At 44.2% G+C, this 5,000-nt stretch overlaps 2 protein-coding genes across 3 annotated transcripts in view; both read right to left on the bottom strand.

Annotated features, from left to right (window-relative positions):
* LOC311102220 (high affinity cationic amino acid transporter 1-like) overlaps positions 1-2,195 on the bottom strand; it is a 27,090-nt gene extending 24,895 nt beyond the window's left edge. The window contains exon 1 of one of the 2 annotated variants that reach the window (XM_084143480.1): positions 1,945-2,195. The gene's annotated coding sequence lies outside the window, so the exon portion shown is untranslated. The remainder of the gene's footprint in view (positions 1-1,944) is intronic. The other variant, XM_084143479.1, reaches the window with a different exon arrangement.
* The window catches only part of LOC311102044 (glutamate receptor ionotropic, kainate 1-like), a gene marked incomplete at both ends in the record, with an annotated part of 60,838 nt that overhangs the window by 1,131 nt on the left and 54,707 nt on the right, over positions 1-5,000 (bottom strand). The gene's annotated exons all lie outside the window — the stretch shown is intronic.

The raw sequence follows: 5,000 nt of genomic DNA, 5'->3' as shown, positions 1-5,000 counted from the left end.
CAGGGAGAGAAGTAGACCAATGCGCAGCGTGATGAATGAACATGTTTACTTTATTAAATTAAAGCACGAAACAAAACAACAAACGACTCGTAACGTCCACGGTGACAATGACCGAACACGGAACAAAAACCCACAAACACAAAGTGAAAAACAGACAGTTTAAATATGGCTCCCAATCAGAGACAACCAGCCAACAGCTGAACTCGTTGCCTCTGATTGGGAGTCACTCAGGCAAACATAGAAAATGAAGAACTAGAACCCCCAACATAGAAAATAAACACATAGAATGAACACACCCTGGCTCAACAAATAGAGTCCCAGAGCCAGGGTGTGACATCCGGTGTTGTACCTGCCGAAATGAAGTGCTTCCTACTGGGTAACGTTATAATGGTCTGTCGCCGGCGAGAGCTAAATGGGATTTTTTTTTTTCTCTCACGATTTTATTTCAAGAAATAACTAATATTGATAATCATCTAGATGTCACCTTGATACATACAGTCTACTACTCGATGGAGATGGTATGAAGGGCAACACCGGGACACAGTGCCCTTCGCTCCCGCTTGACAAGCACTACTGCCTGGTAACGGCGTGGTAAGTAGCTACCTAGTATCCCATATCAGGCAGTCACAGCACACACATACAAGACATGATGCAACAGTACACACATCATCAATACTTTTAATAAAAAATAAACCGTTTTATAACTGAAAATGTACAATTATTTGTGCCAAACTAACAGTGAAATATGACTCAGACTTATCCTCTCGCTTAAAAACAGAAGTCCAAACTCTCGCGGTATGGTAGCTCAATGTACGGTAGCTCAACGTACGGTAGCTCAATATACGGTAGCTCAACGTACGGTAGCTCAACGTACGGTAGCTCAATATACGGTAGCTCAATATACGGTAGCTCAATATACGGTAGCTCAGCGTACGGTAGTTGTCTGGTAAGAAACAGAAGAAAAAAAACACAGCTCAATCAAAACCGTCCAACCTATAGCAGAGAACTTTCCACACACCCACTCCTTTCCTTTCGACACACCCACTCCTTTCCTTTCGACACACCCACTCCTTTCCTTTCGACACACCCACTCCTTTCCTTTCGACACACCCACTCCTTTCCTTTCGACACACCCACTCCTTTCCTTTCGACACACCCACTCCTTTCCTTTCGACACACCCACTCCTTTCCTTTCGACACGTCCCCCTCCCCCATACTCCGGTCGCCATATTGGGATGCAGCTACCCCCCTTCTCCTAGGGAACACTGATAGAGGGTGGGTGTTACAGGATCAGTCACCCCTTGCTCACTACGACCGCGTTCATTTTGGTTCCCAGACAAACGTGATCATGCCCTACTCCAATTTCTTCCAGAGCACCATTTAAGTGAGACGACCCCAGGGCAGGCAGCCCCTCTCCCCCTAGCAGACCTGGGTTCAAATACTATTCAAAATCGTTTCAAATACTTTATCTCTGCTTAGTTAAGCTTGTCTGGCGTGATGTAACCAATAGAATAATCACAACAGTGCAAACCCCACTCATCTGGCATGCTAGGCAGGCTAAGCAAATGCTAAAAGTATTTGTAAAGACTTCAAATAGTATTTGAAGCCAGGTCTGCTCTCCCCCTGCCTGCTGCTCCCAGCTAACCCCTCATATGGAGAGGGCCTGAGACCTGACATGCCTGCTGACATTTCTCTATAGATGATCTCTCTGGCTGGACACACGGGGCGCAGATAATGTCATAATGTCACATACAGGAACGATTAAGGGTTATCTAATATCCAATCTCACAGCAGTGACTACCAAAGAGAAGATACATACAGTCTCAATATTCAGTGTAAACCTTTAAGAAGCTCTGTAACATTCTTGACAGGTCCCAGATTGGTTAGGCCCAGCAGTCAGTCATGCAGATTATACAACACGAACACAAATGTCCTAGTACGTACTCACAAGATGTCAGAAAAGCCTCCTGGCTTGCTCCGTTTATAAATTCTCTGAAAACTTTCAATCCCAAAACGAATGTTTTCTGTATACTGGCGAATTATTTAATTTCCGAACAATTTATTTTAAAGCAACACAACTTTCTCCATGCATCTTCTATGTCTGTCTGTCTGTCTGTCTGTCTGTCTGTCTGACACGATAAATAGAAGGAGTGAGACCAGTTAGTGCTAGACCACCATTCAGAGGGAGAGTAACAACCCATTCAGATGACTGGACCACAAATAGAACGGTGACACATCACATGGCCGAGCAGCTGTGACGACAGAACACACCCCTCTCTCTCTCTCTCTCTATTTTCTCTCTCTCTCTCTCTGTCTCTCTCTCTCTTTTCTCTCTCTCTTTCTCTCTCTCTCTCTCTTTTCTTTCTCTCTCTCTTTTCTCTCTCTCTCTCTTTTCTCTCTCTCTCTCTCTCTTTTCTCTCTCTCTCTCTCTCTCTGTCTCTCTCTCTCTCTCTCTCTCTCTCTCGCTCTCTCTCTCTCTCTCGCTCTCTCTCTCTGTCTCTCTCTCTCTCTCTCGCTCTCTCTCTCGCTCTCTCTCTCTGTCTCTCTCTCTCTGTCTCTCTCTCTCTCTCTCAAGCGAAATAGATAATAAACTATACAAACTTAACAGTAAACATTACACTCACAAAGGTTCCAAAAGAATAGAGACATTTCAAATGTCATATTATGTCTATATACAGTGTTGTAACGATGTGCAAATAGTTAAAGTACAAAAGGGAAATAAATAAACATAAATATGGGTTGTATTTACAATGGTGTTTGTTCTTCACTGGTTGCCCTTTTCTTGTGGCAACAGGTCACAAATCTTGCTGCTGTGATGGCACACTGTGATATTTCACCCAATAGATATGGGAGTTTTTCCTAATTGGATTTGTTTTCGAATTCTTTGATGGTCTGTGTAATCTGGGGGAAATATGTGTCTCTAATATGGTCATACATTTGGCAGGAGGTTAGAGAGTGCAGCTCAGTTTCTACCTCATTTTGTGGGCAGTGTGCACATAGCCTGTCTTCTCTTGAGAGCCAGGTCTGCCTACTTTCTCAATAGCAAGGCTATGCTCACTGAGTCTGTACATAGTCAAAGATTTCCTTAATTTTGGGTCAGACACAGTGGTCAGGTATTCTGACACTGTGTACTCTCTGTTTAGGGCCAAATAGCATTCTAGTTTGCTCTGTTCTTTTGTAAATTCTTTCCAATCTGTCAAGTAATTCTCTTTTTGTTTTCTCATGATTTGGTTGGGTCTAATTGTGTTGCTGTCTTGGGACTCTGTGGGGTCTGTTTGTGTTTGTGAACAGAGCCCCAGGACTAGCTTACTTAGGGGACTCTTCTCCAAGTTCATCTCTCTGTAGGTGATGGCTTTGTTATGGTAGGTTTGGGAATCGCTTCCTTTTAGGTGGTTGTAGAATTTAACGGCTCTTTTCTGGATTTTGATCATTAGCGGGTATCGGCGTAATTCTGCTCTGCATGCATTATTTTGTGTTTTTTTGTTGTACATAGAGGATTTTTTTTTTTTGATTCTGCATGCAGAGTCTCAATTTGGTGTTTGTCCCATTTTGTGAATTCTTGGTTGGTGAGCGAACCCCAGACCTCACAACCATAAAATTTGTATAGCAGACGCTCATGCCATATTGAGTCAAAAGCTTTTTTGAAAATCAACAAAGCATGAGAAGACTTCACCTTTGTTTTGGTTTGTTTGTTTGGGTGTGCAGGGTAAATACGTCGTCTGTCGTACGGTAATTTGGTAAAAAGCCAATTTGACATTTGCTCAGTACATTGTTTTCACTGAGGAAATGATAATGCAGAGGATTTTCTCAAGGTTGCCCTCCCTCCCTCCCTCCCTCCCTCTCCCTCTCTCCCTCCCTCCCTCTCCCTCTCTCCCTCCCTCCCTCCCTCCCTCCCTCTCCCTCTCTCCCTCTCCCTCTCTCCCTTTCTCCCTCTCTCCCTCTCTCCCTCTCTCCCTCTCTCCTTGACCGACAGTAGCCCATTACTGTCCGAGATGCCTGACTTCACACACTACAACACACACAAACACTACAACACACACACACACTACAGCACACACAAACACTACAACACACACACACACTACAACACACACACACACTACAACACACACACACTAGGGGTGTAACGATACTGGTTTGGTGCGGGGACCTCTGTTTGATCCGCACTGTGGGAACGTCTAGAAGCAACAATGGCTCAGCCGCGAAGTGGTAAGCCAATACAAGCTCCCAGAACGGGACCGCCGAGTGCTGAAGCACGTGGTGCGTAAAAATAATCTGTCCTCGGTTGCAACACTCACTACCAAGTTCCAAACTGCCTCTGGAAGCAATGTCAGCACAATAACTGTTAATCGGGAGCTTCATGAAATGGGTTTTCCATGGCCGAGCAGCCGCACACAGGCCTAAGATCACCATGCGTAATGCCAAGCGTCGGCTGGAGTGGTGTAAAGCTCGCCGCCATTGGACTCTTGAGTAGTGGAAACACGTTCTCTGGAGTGATGAATCACGCTTCACCATCTGGCAGTCCGACGGCTGAATCTAGGTTTGGCGGATGCCAGGAGAACGCTACCTGCCCCAATGCATAGTGCCAACTGTAAAGTTTGGCGGAGGAGGAATAATGGTCAGGAAAACCAACACTTTTCTTAAATAAACAAAAATGAACTACAGTAACTGTTGGAATTTCACTTTCCCGCTGTACTGAAACCAAACCGTGACCCCAAAACCACAATACAAACCGAATGTGGGTTTGGTGAACCGATACACCCATAACACACACTATAGCACACACTAAACTGGGCGGTATACCGTATTTACCATATACTGGGGTATTTGGAAATAGCCACGGGATGGTTTTTCAATACCGTTTAAACGATTTATTAGATTTTTAAATAAATGTTTGAATATTTGTAGATATTTTTTAAGTTAAATACCTGCAGTCAACTTGTGCAGTACATTAGGAGATAAAGAAGATCACGTTCTTCATTTCACCTGTCACATTATTT

The sequence above is a fragment of the Coregonus lavaretus genome (assembly GCF_964263955.1).
Source record: "Coregonus lavaretus genome assembly, chromosome: 26".
NCBI classification, from domain to species: domain Eukaryota; kingdom Metazoa; phylum Chordata; class Actinopteri; order Salmoniformes; family Salmonidae; genus Coregonus; species Coregonus lavaretus.
This window is presented reverse-complemented; position numbering and strand designations above follow the sequence as displayed.